This window comes from Macaca mulatta, chromosome 4, assembly GCF_049350105.2.
Source record: "Macaca mulatta isolate MMU2019108-1 chromosome 4, T2T-MMU8v2.0, whole genome shotgun sequence".
Classification (NCBI taxonomy): domain Eukaryota; kingdom Metazoa; phylum Chordata; class Mammalia; order Primates; family Cercopithecidae; genus Macaca; species Macaca mulatta.
Genome location: NC_133409.1, coordinates 182,112,372 through 182,128,901, shown reverse-complemented (window position 1 = coordinate 182,128,901; position 16,530 = coordinate 182,112,372).

The following is a 16,530-nucleotide window of genomic DNA, read 5'->3' as shown; positions in this document are numbered from 1 at the left end:
TTTGAGCTGTTTTCCAGCACTTTGTGTGGTGACCTAATGAGGTTCTCCATCCTTGTCGGTGCATGTGGAACCTCCTCATTCTTACTGAACAGCCTCCAGCTCCTTCACACGCTGCATCTTCTTTGCAGCCTACCAGTTAAACTCAATGCTTTTACCTTGGAAAATGTCATGGGCTTTTCTCCAGAAGCAGCAGTGAGCTGGTTAATTGGCGTTTAGTGACTTGTTCGGCTGTGCTCCTCACATTCTATTACTGCCACGCCTGCAGACATGTTGGTGTTTCACTAAAAGGCGAATTCCAAAAGGCGACGGGGAGGGACTTGCTAGCCAAGGTTCTTCTGCAGAGCGTCTTGTGGTTTTAACGCTTCTGAAATGCATTTTAAAATAAGCCAAACTGGTCATGTGGCATCTGTGATCCTACATAGGAAAGTGTGACTTGAGGAAATTCCTCCAGAATCAAAGGTGTCTGAACGTGTCTGCAGGAACAGAACCTGGGATGCTTCTTACTAAGCGGGCTCTGCAGAACAAACGCAAGCCAGGAAGAAAAGAGGCAAAGGCAGGTTGGTGACATGGTTTGGAACGGGGATGTTTGTGTGTGTGTGTATATATTATACATAACTTCATTGAGGTATAATTCATATACCACAGAATTTCCTTTTAAATATACAACTGGCTCATCTGCGGCAGGTTTTTAGAGCTGTGTGTCACCATCACAAGCTCGTTTTAAAGCATTTCCATCACCCCGAAAGAAGCCTCGTGCCACGAGCAGCCACTGTCCACTCCCACCCCGAGCACAACCACCACCACCCATCTACTTTCCTCTCTACATTTTTGCCTTTTCTGGAAATTGCATAACATGGAATCATGCAATATGTGGTATTTTGAAACTGGTTTCTTTCACTCAGCATCATATATCTGATTCCTTCATGTTAACTATTTTTCTTTTTTTGAGACAGAATCTCACTCTGTTGCCTAGGCTGAAGTGCAGTGGTGCCATCATAGCTCACTGTGGCCTCAATCTCCCAACCTCAAGCCATCCTCCTACCTCATTCTCTCGAGTAGCTGGGACTACAGACAAGTGCCTGGCTGACACCATGCCTGGCTCATTTATTCTCATTAGTCTCATTATTTATTTATTTACTTGTAGGAGAGACAAGGTCTTGCTATGTTGTGCAGGCTGGGCTTGAACTCCTGGGTTCAAGCGATCCTCCCACCTCAGCATCCCAAAGTGCTGGGATTACAGGCGTGAGCCACGGCGCCCAACAGCACTTCATTCCTTTCTGTGGCTGAGCACGCTTCCGTTGTGTGGATATAGCACGTTGTGTTGATCCAGTTCTGGTTGATGGACATTTGAGTTGTTTCCACTCTTTCGTTATGACAGATAATATTGCTATGCACATGGGCATACAGGTCTTTGTGTAGTCATATGTGTCATATATTTTCATTTCTCTTGTGTAGATGGATACTTAGGAGTGGAATTGCTGGATCATGTGGTAAATCTATGTTTAACATTTTAAGAAACTGCCGAACTGTTTTCAAAATTGGCTCCACCACTGAAAGTATGAAATTTGCTACTTGCTGACAAAATACTTAACTGAGGCATAATTGACAAACACAAAGTTGTACATATTTAATGTGCACAGTTTGATGAGTTTGAAGATACACGTGCAGCCATGAAGCCATCACTGCAGTAAATGCCATAAATGTATCCATCGCCTTCAAAAGCTTCCTCTCACCCTATTCATTGATTTTGATGAGAACACTTAGCCTAAAAAGTTTCCTTCAACTATCACCTTAAAGCTATGTTATATTTTATTGAAAGTAACCACAAGAGCAGATCACAATCACCCAGTTACAGCTAGCTATAATATTTTAACTATGATATTTTCTGAATTAATGATGTGGTTTGGAAAATATCTATAATGTGAAAGGGATGATTACATTCAAAATGGCGGCTGTACCTAAACAAGGTGGTAGAAATAGCTTCTAATCTAATAGATTAGATTTACTCTTAGATTCATATGGACTTCACAATAAATTTTCTTAATTAATTTGACCTTACTAACAATAATAAAAAAGAATACTTAGTATCTACACTCTTAGGAAATGGTTAAGTATATAAGGCAGTATCGTTACTATAGGCACCATGCTGTACAGTGGATCTCCAGCACTTACTCACCCTGCAGAACTGACACTTCGAACCTTTTGACCAATACCTCTCCCTCTCCTCCTGTCCCCAGCACCTGGTTACCACCATTCTACGCCCTGCTTTTGTGAGTTTTACCTGACACTAAGACTCCTAGGGGAAAAAACAAAACAAAACAGGGAAAAAGCTTCCTGACTTTGGCCTTGGCAATAATTTTCTAAATATGACCACAAAAGCCCAGGTGAAAAAAGCAAAGGTAGGCACATTGGATTTCATCAAACTATAAAGCTTCTGCACGGCAAAGGAAACAACCAACAAAAGGAAAATGCAACCTACGGAATGGGAGAAGATATTTGAAAATCATGTATTTGATAGAAGATTAATATTCTTAGTATATGAGGAACTTTTACAACTCAATAGCAGAGAAACAAAATAACCAGATTGAAAGCTGGGCAAAGACACTGAATAGGCATTTCTCCAGAGAAGAAATACAAATGGCCAGCGTGTGTATGAAATGGTGGTCGATATCACATTCCTCATCAGGGAAATACAAATCAGAACTCAGAACCATGATGAAATTTATCTCGCATCCCTTAGAGTGACTATGTCATATGTGTGTGCGTATGTGTATATATATGTAAAGACACGCTGGCGAAGATGTGGAGAAATTGGAACCCTTGCACGCTGTTGGTAGGAACGGAAAAGGAACAACCATTATGGAAAACAGCACGGAGTTTCCTCAAAAAATTAAAAATGGAACTGCCATGTGACCCAGCAATCCCGCTACTGGGTATATATCCAAAGGAATTGAAATCAGCATGTTGAAGAGATACCTGCACTCCTATGTTTATCACAGCATATTCACAATAGCCAAGATAGGGAATCATATCTTTTGATGGATGAATGGATAAAGAAAATGTGGTATTTAAATACAATGGAATATTATTCAGCCTTAAAAAAAGAAGAAAATTCTGCCATTTGTGACAGCTCTGATGATCCTAGAAGACATTCTGCTAAGTGAGATGGGCCAGACACAGAAGAACAAATACTACAGGATCGCACTTCTATGAAAAAGACATTTACTTTTCAAAAAAGATCTTGGGATTGTTATTGAATAGCCCAAGAGTAACTCAAGATTAATCATTGCAACTTGTTGGCCCCATTCTGGGGAAAAGGCATTTATTTGAAGTTATTGCGTAGATAACCAATTTCATTCGATGGTTTTGAGTGATTTACAGTCCTGGGGATTTCCGTTCTCCTCTGATTTGAAACAACAAGCATATTCAGGAGACTTTGCCCCATTCTGACTGTTTCCATCACAGCTATGGTGCCTGGGTAGTCTACCTTTCCAACCTCAGCCTCTCGCTGCGTGTGTGAGAGAAAGAGATCAAAGCAGGGACAACAAAATCCAGATGCAAATTTACTACATAAATAAATGCTTCAATAGTCTGAAAATGTTTGTGACCTTTTAGTTTGTAAAACATCTGCTCCTGCATTAGTCATGCTCTCTTCCAGTAATAATTAGCGAGTCTATTTATATGTATATCACTCAGGGCGAGCTCTTGTGATTTTTATGTTTCTAGTAGGGCTTTCCATCACAGCCCAGGAAGGAGGCCCCTTGAGGAGTTCTCCCTCTGATCCACCAGCACCCCTTTCTCCTTTCCCAGACTCTCCCTTTCACCTGACTCCTCCCAACCCCGTGAACAGCTGAATCGTGTTTTCCTGCCACCCTCCTGGACACTGCCTTTCTGAGAGTCTCTGACCACTCTCTTACTCTATTTTTTTTGTTTAAGAAGCTACTTCTACTCTATCTCTTAATGAACAAGGCTGTTGGTTTGCCTCCAGCAACCAGCAACCGTTTACGCTTCCCACACGCTGACCTGGGTGCAGGAGCTTCTTTTCCTCTCTGTCGCTGGACACCTCTGGTGGACTTTTTCAGAAAGTCTTTTCTGGCTCAGAGTAAAGTGATGTGGCCTGACACCAAGACCCACACCGACCAGGACTTTCGTATTTCATAGGCCTCAAAGTAATGGAAAAGAGCTGTTTAAACTCAGGAGATTTCCTCCTGGTGTGAAAGCCAGTGACACGTTCCTTCCTTTTTCTTCCTCGCTTGCCCCCAGCTGCAGTAATGTCATTCCCTTCCCACCTCCACCAGTGTCTTCTTCCTTGTTCCCACCCCTACAATTCCCGGTGTGCAGTCAAAACGGTGATATTCCTGCCGGGCAGACATCCTGTGTGCAATCCCAACCACAGCTCACGAGGTGAGTTCTCTGAGGGTGCGATGCAGGTGTATCAGAAACAGATTTACAGACAACTTAGCAAAAACAGCTGCCTAGGGCTGCGAGAAGGGACGGCCTCACTGTCTCTCTAGCAGGTTCCCCCAGCATCAAGGGTCACTTTCTAATTCCCCCCCTTCACTGTGGTTGGCCCTGTGGTGACTGCCTGTCGTGGCTTAGAACTCTAAGGCATAGTTCCTTAAATATTTGGCGCCTCTCGTCTACTGGAGGAGAAGGTACTAGAATAGCCCCTCCTTGAGGTCACCCATTTCTTTTGCTCTCCCAGTATTGGTATAGTGTAAGTAAATTTCTTTACTCTTGGAATAGGCCGATTTCAAAAGCAAGTTTTACTGTAGTTGACAAAGTGGCATGTTTCTAGTGAATTTGGACTTTTCCTTGTGTCTCACAAGATATCCACCCTTCAGAAGTGGGATCCCTGGACTTTTAACCTAGCTATCCTATTGGCAGGTTGGCCCCATCACCCCAGACATCTCCTTCTCTGTATCCCCGTTGGAAATATCATATCTTTCCCTAAAGGGATGGAGAAGAACATCTTTTCTTGTGGAAATATGTTTCCCTCCTTGAATCTTTCTCCTGTCACTCCCCATCAGTGCCCCACAGCTGAGGTGCAAATGTTAACTAGTCCTAGGCTGCAGCCACGTAGGACGTGAACTCTCCGGGTTTAACCTCTCCTCCCACACCAACAGGGAGCATCAGATCCAGTCCAGTGAAGAGGAGGGTAGGTCCTTCAAACCAAGGCCTTTTCCAACGTCTCTTAGTTTATGTTTTAGCTGAAACTCGAAACCAAATTAAACTAAAACATCAACATCAAAAGATATTGCATTGCATAGCCATGTTGCAAGCACAACTTTAAAAAGAAGAATGTCTTTCTGTCAAACAGAGTGGTTTTGAGTCATTGTGGTTCAAACCCATGAAAAGACAAATCTCTCCATTACGATGGCAGCCACTCTATTCAGGGAGTCAGTGATCCCCAGTATTGCACAGAGGCACTAATGAACATCTCCCTGCTTCACCCAGAGCCTAGGAACATGAAGGATCAGCTCTTGATCAGATGATTTTAAACTGCTGTTTCTTTTCGTTAGAAGATGCTGGTTTGGAGACAAATATGCTCTCATCCTGGACTCGCCAGCCTGGACAACAGTCTAGTCATGGGCTGGTGCTGGCACCAATCTGGGTGCCAAGTCCCAGGCGGGGGCTGGGAGAGGAAGGTGCTGGGCATCAGTGTGGCATCTGTACCAACAAGGAGGAAGGAGAAAGTAAAGATGAAGGCAATACCAACAGGCAAGCAACAGTGTGTAGACAGGAAAGGGTCCTGAGTCTGGCCAGCATTTGTAGAAGTGGCACATGAAAGTCAGACATTCCATAGTCAGAATCTTTCCACATTTGATAAAAGAGTGTGAATATGTTAGTCCATCATCCAAAGGATTTATAGTATGTAACGCCAGCACCCACTTATATGAAGGAATTCAATCACTGAGCTCAGACCCACACATACAGCTATGTGTGAACTCCAATCACTGCTAGAATACTCAGCTAAACCTCAAAACTTGAGTATTGGTCCCCTTGGAATCTCATTTTAAAACTGAATCCCCATTGTAGTGATACTAAGCGGGTAGGAAATCCAACTGTGTATGGTATTTGAGAGGTGAGACTTTTGGGAGGTAATCAGGATTAGAAAAGATCATGAGGGTGCGGTATTAGTCGTTTAAAAGGGAAAAAAGAGAGACCCAAGCTGGCATGCTCAGCCCCCTAGCATGTAATGCCCGGTGCCACCTCGGGACTGTGCAGTGAGTCCCACCACAACAAGACCCTCACCAGATGCAGTTTCTTGACCTTGGACTTTCCAGCCTCCAGAACTGTAAGAAATAAATTCATTTTTAAATTAATTACCCAGTCTCAGGTATTCAGTCATAGTAAGAGAAAAAGGACTAAGACATCCTCTCTCCGGAAAAATTTACATCCAAGCACACATTTTTACAAGCAATTTTGAGTGACTTCGCAGATCATAAAGCCATATGAAGAACTCTATCTTAGAATCATGCTGCACAGCCTTTTTAGGAAATAATCCACATTTGAGAAGCGTAAAAATCTCATATGCTCTTAATGTTATTTGCAAAACAGACCAAATAGTGTAGCTTAAAAAAAAAAAAAAAAAGAGCAAAGTGGTAAGATGAAAATGACAAAGCTTTTCCTAATTAAAAGGCCTACTTCCAATTCTTGGAAATGACTGCCCTACAGATGCATGGAACAGCAGGCAGGGCAGAAGCAATATAAGTAATTAATATCACGTTGCATTGGTAGGTTATTTCATTCTTGACGTATGATCAGGTTTGATTCATTCACAATCGGAGGCGGGGTAGTATACATTTCATGTTTACCTGGCCGTGGTCACATGGGTAATAGATTTGAACCTGTGTCTTCTGTCTTTCCGTCGTATGTTCAGCCTACTCCTTTTTCTTCTGGTATACCTGATCTTGTTGAAGCTATCAAAGTTTGCGATACCAAAGTGAACAAAGTTCACATATAGCTAGAAGTTCATTCTGTCTCTGGAAAGAGACCCAGCAGGATAAGGAAGTTTGAGTGGTCCAACTGTCAATCAAATATGAGTCTATCACCTTTTTCCAAAAGCGCACTTTAAATCGTTTTGTCATTTTCTACAAACAAAATAAGAAATGTTGATTATAGAAATTGTAACTATTAATTGTAATTTCTACAATGATCAATTATTAATATAACTGGAATTGTAAATGAGAGTATGAAGCAGTCATTTCCCCCACTTCAGAACCTGGTATGTCCCTGTTGGAACATTGTGCCACTACCCTTTTCCAATCCAAGGACATGTCACTACACAGAGTGAGGGGCTATGTCCAAGCCTGGAGAGAAGGCAAGAGGGGTGCAGGGAGGAAAGGCAGGGAGCAACTGCCTCTAAGCAAGGAAGCAGAGAGAATGGCCGTGCTGTTGCTCCGAGACCCCAGAATCCCGCTATTATTACCAACCTATCAATTTGCTTTTCTGAATATCTGAGTCCAAGTAGATATTTTTAGGTTTCTACTCTCTTGCTGTTTCAGTGATAAAATCAAGAAGAAAACGACACAGTAGAAACTAAAAAGTGCATTTTTTTCTGTTCCAGAGTGGGTTTTCGAATGGACAGGATGTTCTACGCTGCTTGCCCCGCAGTGTGACCTTTGCCTTCTTTCTGCAGATGAGGGAAGAGAACTAAATGAACCCCCACCTGCCCCTGTCACTCATCCAGATAAAAAAGCAGAATGAAAGGTTTTGTTTTATTTTGAGGCTATGGAGGGCACAATTTTTCCCTTGATAACATCAGACCTGAACAACTGCCTCCTCTTCCCAGTTTCACAGCCACTAACATTTCCTCATCCAGCATTATGTTGGTGATCACTTGTGCAAGAGGATGCTTCAGAGGGCATGGGGGACGTCTTACACTTAACCTTCTGCTAATGAGCAGATCTTTGTGCCAGACAAGTAGCTCTTGCCGTTATTGCATTGCATTAGTTAGTTACAATGCAATAATAATGCTGTAACATGATCTCCCAGATAAGACAGTTTTTTCTCTTAATGCTGTGGTTTGAATGTGTCCCCCAAAGTTCATCTGTGGGAAATTTGATCCCCTGGATGACAGTGTTGGGAGGTAAGATCTAATTGGAGATGTTTGGGTCATGGGGGCACTGCCCTCATGCATGGATTAATGCCATTATTATGGGAGTAGGTTTGTTATTGAAGGAGTGGGGTGCTTATGAAAGGATGAGTTTGGCCCTTTTGTCTCTCTCGTGACCTCTCTCGCCCTTCTGCCTTCTGCCATGAGATGATATAAACAAGAAGGCCCCTCGATCTTGAACTTCCCAGCCTCCAGAAGCATGAGCCAAATAAGTTCCTTTTATTGTAAATTACCCAGTCAGTGCTATCCAACTGACTGAGACGGTTAGGTAACAAGGCAATGATGAATGGTCCAAGGTGACAGAGTCTTGACAGGACCTGGCTTACAAGTTTTTCCAAATAACAGGAGAAAAACAGAAAAGAGACATTGAATGTATCTTCATTTCTACTCACTTCCCATCAGATCAAACTTAAACCCCCAGTCACAAAGAGCTGCAAGGTAGACAAGAAAATGTGGTCTGCAGATGGGTGATCATGTTTCCAGCAGGTAGAGGGGTTCCAGAAGGAACCACGGGAGAGTGGATACTGGAGAACAGTGAGCCATCATCTCTGTCACATGGGCTATCTACAACCGCTGACTGGGCTGGAGATAGGCACATAATAGGCCACACTCAGAAGTCATTTGAACTGTCAGCCAGATATGCTAGTTAATTTTACTCTATTCTGTGTTGACAGGTTGCCCTGCTGTCTCATACCGATTTCTCCCACTTAAGTCAACCCCATTTACCACTTGTAGCTTCCTTAATGAATCTGCTTGTAAATTCATAAATTAGTTCACACTTCAACCAGTTGAACTTGTGTGCTGCCCATACAGTTTTCAGGTAATTGCCTTCTGCCTAGAGCATCAACTGTGAGTAATTTCTTGGTGATCTGTACTGACTGTCATTTGCCCCTTTTAGGTCCTATTTGGTATCACCCAAAGTTGTCCATTGGTCAATTAGGACCAAGAGGGAGGCACCCATTGGACACCGTGCTTCACTTCCCTCTGGAGTCTCCAGCTTCTAGTACCTGCCCTGCTTGCCCTATGTAGTGTAGCCTTGGTTGGGCCATTGTGCCTTGTCCCTGTGACCTGAATTTTCCCCTCCAGTTCTTCTGGTGAAATGGGTAGGAAGCGATGAGCCAGAGGCATGTTACCTCTGTCGGAGCTCTCAAAGCACGGTTCCTTCTGACAAGCGTGTAGCTGCTGGAGTTGGATACATAATTGGAGAGCTTGAAGATCTTTGAGTATATATTTAATTGATCTGCATTACTATATTGATCCTATGAATTAAAGTTGACGTTTTTTATTTTTCATTCACAAAAACACTAGGAAACTGAGACAAAAGTATTTTTCCAAGATTTCACTGTTGTGGAGCAAAAACCAGTGCTACTATTTATAATATCAACTTTTACCCTAAGAACCCTACCTTTAGGCGTCCATGCTAAAGAAATAATCACATATGTAAACAAAGAGCTATGCACAGAGTCGTTCATCCAGCATTGTGTATTATAGCAAAACATTGGAAACTACCTAACTGTCCAACAAAAGGACAAGTGTTAGGAACATTGCTTCTCAGATTTTAGTAACCTACAATTTTTCTACATTTACTTAACACTCTTTTTAAAATCTGTGTTAAAGAAATTGACTCTATTTTATTTACCCTCATTCTAAGCAATAATGTCCATGACATAACATACACATAGAGTTGACATAACATATACATAGAGTAGCTAGATTTTTTTTCTGATATACATTAAAATGAATACAAAGCTATTAAATTAAAGGTATTTATTGGGGTTGGAAACAGTGGGTTATGCCTGAAATCCTAGCACTTTAGGAGGTAAAGGGGGAGGATCACTGAGCCCAGAAGTTTGAGACCACCCTGGTCAATGTAGTAAGACCACGTCTCTATTAAAAATAAAAATAAAAAAATTAGCTGGGTGTGGTGACATGTGCCTGTAGTCCCAGCTGCTTGGAAGGCTGAGGAGGAAGGATTGCTTGAGCCCAGGAGTTTGAGGCTGCCATGAGCTATGATGGCACCACTGTACTCCGGCCTGAGCAACAGAGCAAGACCCTGTCTCAAAAAACCAAATGATATTTATCTTCACACTAGCTGAAATAAACTTATATGCCGTCAGTGACCCATAGACCCTAGGGATTGTGAGGAAAGCATGGTCTATCCGCCCAGTGAAGCATTAGCCATTGACAGTCTCTAGGTGGTGAAATTAATTACTTGCCGCTTTCTGCTTTTTCCTTTTTTTGCATTTTATAAGTGTGCATTGATTCTAAACCAGGGACAGAAAAGCTTTATTTTTAGGTCTTCAATTAAGCATGAATTTGGGGAGCCACCAAGCTAGACGTTGCCCACAGGCACCCATGACACAGATGGATCTACAGCGCTGTGAGCGTCAGGTAATGAGTGCGTGGAGTGCCAGTGCTGCTCCCAATTCGGAAGCATCTCCCGATTGCTTATGCTCTTCCTGTCGCACGTTGGCTGCAGGAGTATCAGATGGTTTCCCAGGGACCCAAGTGGGAAGAATCCGAATAAGCCCCTCTGAGGACAAACAGATGTCCAATAAGAAACGGTGGCTTTGATTGGCTTGTCACTAGCTGAGACCTCCCTGAGACACCTTAAAAGCCAGCCCTTGAGGCGTTTTCACAGAGCTCTCCGTTTTTACAGATGGGACCTGCCTGGCCTTCTAAGACCCTCCAGAATCAAAAACAGATGAGGAATCGTGTGCTGCTCTCACACGTGAGAGCCACTGACCAACTCCAGTCTCACAGTGCCCTCACAAAACAAGGAAGCATCAACTCAATGACAGACCAGCTTGATGGTTACGAAGGTAGGTGTGATCACTTATGGAAATAGGAATAATATTAGTAAATTAATAATAATGACCACAAAGCCTATTGCTAGCAAGTGCAAGCAAGGAGAGCCGAAACTTGGGTTTGGATGGAAACGTGACCGTCAGGGAGGGACCAGCCCTGCGGTGAGCTGTGGGAATTAAAAGATAAGGGACAGAGTCCCAGGAGCCAGGGAACTCCCACCGCGGGGAGGGGAGAGAGCCAATCATTTCACCTCCTGGAATTCTTAGCTAACATGACGTGAACATTGAGGTTTATAAAAGGCAATCATTTTATAATCAGATTGCCTCAAGTGATACATTTTTCTCATTCCTCCATAGATCCTTTTCTTTTAGTTCTTCCCTTTCTTCAAGAACTTATTACAACTTTCGTATCCTAACAGTAGGTAGCTAGAGAGCTGGATCTGAATAAACAATCCTTGTGAGGAAAAATGCAAGAAATTTAAGGGGTTATTTTAATTTTATTAGTTGTTTTAAGTCAGTAACAATCACAGAGACCAATAATCTTGGCAGATACCTTAATGGAAGACAATGGTATCTAAGAATTTCAGTTATCATTTTGAAACAAGAGTCAGAATGTATGAAAGTCAAATAAGTCACCTAGATCTGAGCCAGAGCCTTCTCTGTCAAAACCTGTCTCTGGCTGCAAAAGACATAGGATCCTTAAAGAGAAATCCAACAAAACAGAAGAGCGCAGAAGCTCATGCCCCCACGAAACTAGTCAGGGACCCGACCACATCTCCAAATACACACAGGTCCACACCCGCGCACACCCAAACTCAAACCCAGATCATCTCACGTGACCATTAGTCCTGACCAAGGGCTTCCAGGTGCCGAGGGCTCTGGGAGTTCAAAGGAATGGCCCAGGACTATCCCTGTCCTTAGGTCAGCAAGGATTGCACCTCTGGCAAGGGGAAAATCTGGGCTGCTTCTAGACATAAAGGATGCCTGAGAGGAGGTGGGGACTATCTTTTTCTTGGATTCTGCCCTAATGCTGACCTTCAACTTAACTAACCTCCACAGACAAAGCTGGACTTGACTCCTGGAACTGCCCATCGGTACCTGTGGCCCTGGTCTCGGAGACATCCAGTACCCACACTCTCCCGCTTCACTCTATGCTCTTCAAGAGCAGTGGGTGTCTCCACCTCAATTCTTTGACCCAGATCCAAGCACATAGCAGAAGGCAGAGAAGAACAGGGAGATGGAACTCTAAGATATCTGCAATCTTCTGAAACAAACTAAAGAATGTCATGCCAGAGTAAGCCTCTTACATGTGGCCCAGAAACCTCAGAGTGCCCGTGTCCCAAAGAGCAGCGCTCTCACACCGTAACTGTTGGCCTGGGATGGCCACATCACAAACCTGATAAGGATGCTCTCTTGTCCCAGGTCTTTCAGTGCTTTAAGAATATGACAGGCATCTCAATTCCTTTCAAAACCGAATCCTTCTCTCTGTGCAGAGTATTTGAAAACTGTACCGTGAACCTGGAAAACAGTGATCTGCCTGGATACGAAAGACGGTCAGGCCAGCAAGAGAGCTGAGGAAGGACAAACGCACCACTCTCTCCCTCAAAATGGGATCGAGTCTGCCGTCAATAAGCAGGAAAAAGTCAAAATCGATTCAGGTACACACTGATACCTCAGTGCCATGCGTCAAAGTGGACCCAGTGCCTGCCTTAAATCAGCGTAAACATTCAGATAATGCAGTCACTAGTTACGTTTAAATAAGAAGTTAAAGCTTTCTATTTTTTATATGCAGGATGTGAAAATGAATGGACTGCAGTATCCATCAATGGAATATTTATTTTTAGCACAAGCTATTTGTGAAAGTTTGTACAGGCTCTACAAAAAGAAGGAGAATGATTTCTGTGGTTGAGAGGCTCAGATTCTAGCTAGAGATACACACTTTGAATGAATACTGCAGCAGAAACTGTCTCATCCCCCTGGTACTTTTGTCTTCTTCTCAGCAATAAAACCCCCTAAGTTTTAGCCATGCATATGGCTCCCAGGTCAAAACAATAATAAAAATGCATTAACCAGCCTCCTTTGCAACCAGGTGTGGCTAGATGTGTTAAATGAAGGACAATGGGCTGTGAGTAGGAGTGAAGTGTAAAAGTGCACAGTCTCCCAGAAGAAAAAGTTCCTTCCCCTGGATTCTCTCCTGGCCCCTTCCCCTCGGTTAGAAATGGCCATGATACCGCCATCTGGCAGGTCACAGGTTGAGCATGACAGAGGCACCGCACCAGCCCTAGACCACTCACCCCTGGACTGTGACCACCAGGAAGAAACTCCATCCTACTTAATTCACTATATTTAGCGTTTTCCTAACAGCAGCTTAGATTATAACCAAACTAGTTAAAAGACACAGTTTCCTAATAGCAATACCTTGGTGTGGGAGGTAGAAGGGAGGAGTAAAAGGTCAGGAATTAATGATGGGTAGACAGGGAGCAGCATGGGCACAAGTGATCCATGAAAGATGCTGCTAAGCTCAGCCCTGAAGGGTGGGCAAGACTCAAAAGGGGCAGATAGACAGAGCTCAGGGGCTCTGTGAGCTCTTTTAAAGGGGTTAACAAAAGGCGAATTCTAGAAGGATGTGTGGAGCGATGGTGAACACAGTACAATGCACATACTAGGCACCCAACAAATATCTGAGTGAGGCCCATGCGGGGCTCATATGATCACCCAGGCATGCAGGACACCATCCTCTAGGCAGGTGTAAAGCAGCTGGAGGCAGGGTGAAAGTGGCGCTTGAGGAAAATCAGCTTGGCAGAGGCCATGTACAATGGAGGGGGAGTCCTGAAAAATATTTTTAAAACTAAGCACAAAATTCTGAAGGCTAGGGTTAAAGAGAGCAGCCACATTATTTATCATCCAAACTGACACACACTTGGGTGCTGTTAATAATTACGCTGGAACACCAGGCATGAAGTGGGACTTTCTGAGCAAACCATGATGGATGGTTAACTTGGAAATAGATAACTTGAACGTCCTTCTCAGGTTGTCTCCCCCGATTTTCAATAACCCTTTTGGCAACCCCTGCCAAGCCTTTTTCTATACGGACCCGATCCAGGATCCATCCAAGCCGGCGGAATCCATAGGCTCGGGCACGTTTGTATGCTCCATTGTGCTGGGTGAGAAAGGTGAATGTTTCCCAAGGATTTTTCCTCATCATTTGCTCCTCCTTTGTCTACAGAGGAAGTAAACATTGATGATTTTTTAATCACCTCCTTTTACCACCCTTTCTGGAGCAGTAGGCTTGTTACTTTTGAAAAGGAACCACAGCTAAAATTCTGTTTGCTTTTTTTCTCTCCCCATTCTATTGATAGAAATAGACTGAAGTCCTTCCACTTGGCGAGAAAGAAAGATGACAGTGCCACAGGGATTCCACAGGCCAGGAGGAGGTTGGGGACGTGTGGATGGCACTTGGGAAGGAGTTACCTGTGGAAAGAATGACGGCCATGCACAGCTCCCCTAATTCAACACAGATTAATTTGGGGATTAATTCCACGGTTGAAATTTTTCACCTCCCTCTTTAAAGTGTTCCACACGAACAAGCTTTCAGTACTGAGTCCCGCAGAAATGTCTTGAAAGGGATTTACCAGGGTTCACAGCTCATGATTACCCAGATGTTAGTAGCCTCAGCATTTTAGCAAACAAACCCACACACCCCTGTTCTCAGGCCTCTCTTAGAGGTAAATTCCAAGACAGGGAGGTAAACAAATGGCTCTCCCCGGGGGCTGCCGTGGATCAGCCGGCACTGCCCCTGGTGGGTGTAAAGTCCTTGGGGAGCTTTTCGGAGGAAGGGCAGGTGAAGACACGTTCCAGCTGCCGCCCGGGAGCCGAGTATTTACCTGTTGAAGCCCCACAGATTTAGGCTCATGTTTACACCCTGTGCCATCTAATGGGATCTTAATGCATTCCAAGGCTTCACAGCTGCCACCTGCCCTCAGTCCAGAATGGAAACCATTGTCATATAGAATGTAAGGAACCCAAGACGCCTGGATCTGACCCAGATCAATCAGTCATTCTACAGTTGTAGAAGTGGGTCCTGGAAAACCAAGGGAGTGGCCCAAGTTTGCACAAGTACTGGTGGTCCCAAGCTGTGGGCTTCACCAAAGCCCAAGGTCTGAGCATGTCAGAACTGGCTGGACTAGGGGTAGGGATGGGAAGTCAGGAGGTGAGGGAGACCTCTCCAAAGAATCCAGGGGTATGCCACAATGCCAGGTGAGCAGGTGGTGACTTCAGTGACCACAGGCCACTCTGGTCCTGCTGCTGGCCAGGAAGTTAGCAATAGAGCAAAATGCCCATTATCTGTTGATTCTTTCTGATTTAAAAACATGAAGAACCATAATTCTCACCAAATCCGGGTCCTCACGGCCTGTGTGTAAGGGGGAAAGGCCCAGAGAAGTTGCTGCTTAGTTTGATGACTTTAAGGGATCCAAGCAGTCGCTTTAATTTCATATCTATTGACTTTCTCTTCCTGCACCTGTCTCCAATATTATTCAGCCTTATCCTTTATCCAAATGCCCAAACCAGAGGGTTCTGTCTCAATGTCTGGCACACGGCACATGGTGTTAACTTGGACAAAAATTCAAAATGATCACACAGATTCATACTCCGTTCAGAAACATACTTTTTTCTTCCAACTCAGCTCTGGATACCATGTACAAAGAGAAAAGTGTAGGAGCTACAGTGGGGGGCGGTCCCTGGGCTTTTATTTAAAAGGATACTTCTGTTTTAAGCCCTACATAGCTACACTGAGAGAGGCCTCATTTCCACCCTGAGGACATGGGGCATCAGTGGGGGAGCCACACAGGACCCGGTGGGGTTCAGGTGGTGCCATGCACTGGTGACATCTCCATGCACTCCATGCACAGGTAGTGGCATCGCTGCATGCACATACATGTGTGCAGACACAGACTTACTACTGTGCTTTATACTACAACTCACACGGATTTAGAAATTAAACTACAGCATAAAGAACAAAACAGGCTGGGTGCGGTAACTCGAGCGTATAATGCCAGCACTTTGGGAGGCTGAGGCGGGCGGATCACCTGAGGTCAGGAGTTCAAGACCAGCCTGGCCAACATGGTGAAACCCCATCTCTACTAAAAGTACAAAAGTTAGCCGAGTGTGGCAGTCCATGCCTGTAATTCCAGCTACTCGGGAGGCTGAGGCAGGAGAATCACTTGAACCCAGGAGGCGGAGGTTGCAGTGAGCCAAGGTCGTGCCACTGCACTCCAGCCTGGGTAACAGAGAGTCCAGGAAAAAATAAAAGGAAAGAAAGGGAAGAAAGAAAAGAAAGAAAGAAAGAAAGAAAGAAAGAAAGAAAGAAGGAAGGAAGGAAGGAAGGAAGGAAGGAAGGAAGGAAGGAAGGAAGGAAGGAAGAAAGAAAGAAAGAAAGAAAGAAAGAAAGAAAGAAAGAAAGAAAGAAAGAAAGAAAGAAAGAAAGAAAGAAAATCACATGAGGAAGAAGGACTGAAGCTTGCCAGCTCCAGGACGAAAAGACGGCCACATCCGAATAACTAGCCTGGCTGTAGCAATTCCACCAACTAAGCCTAAAAGGAAAAA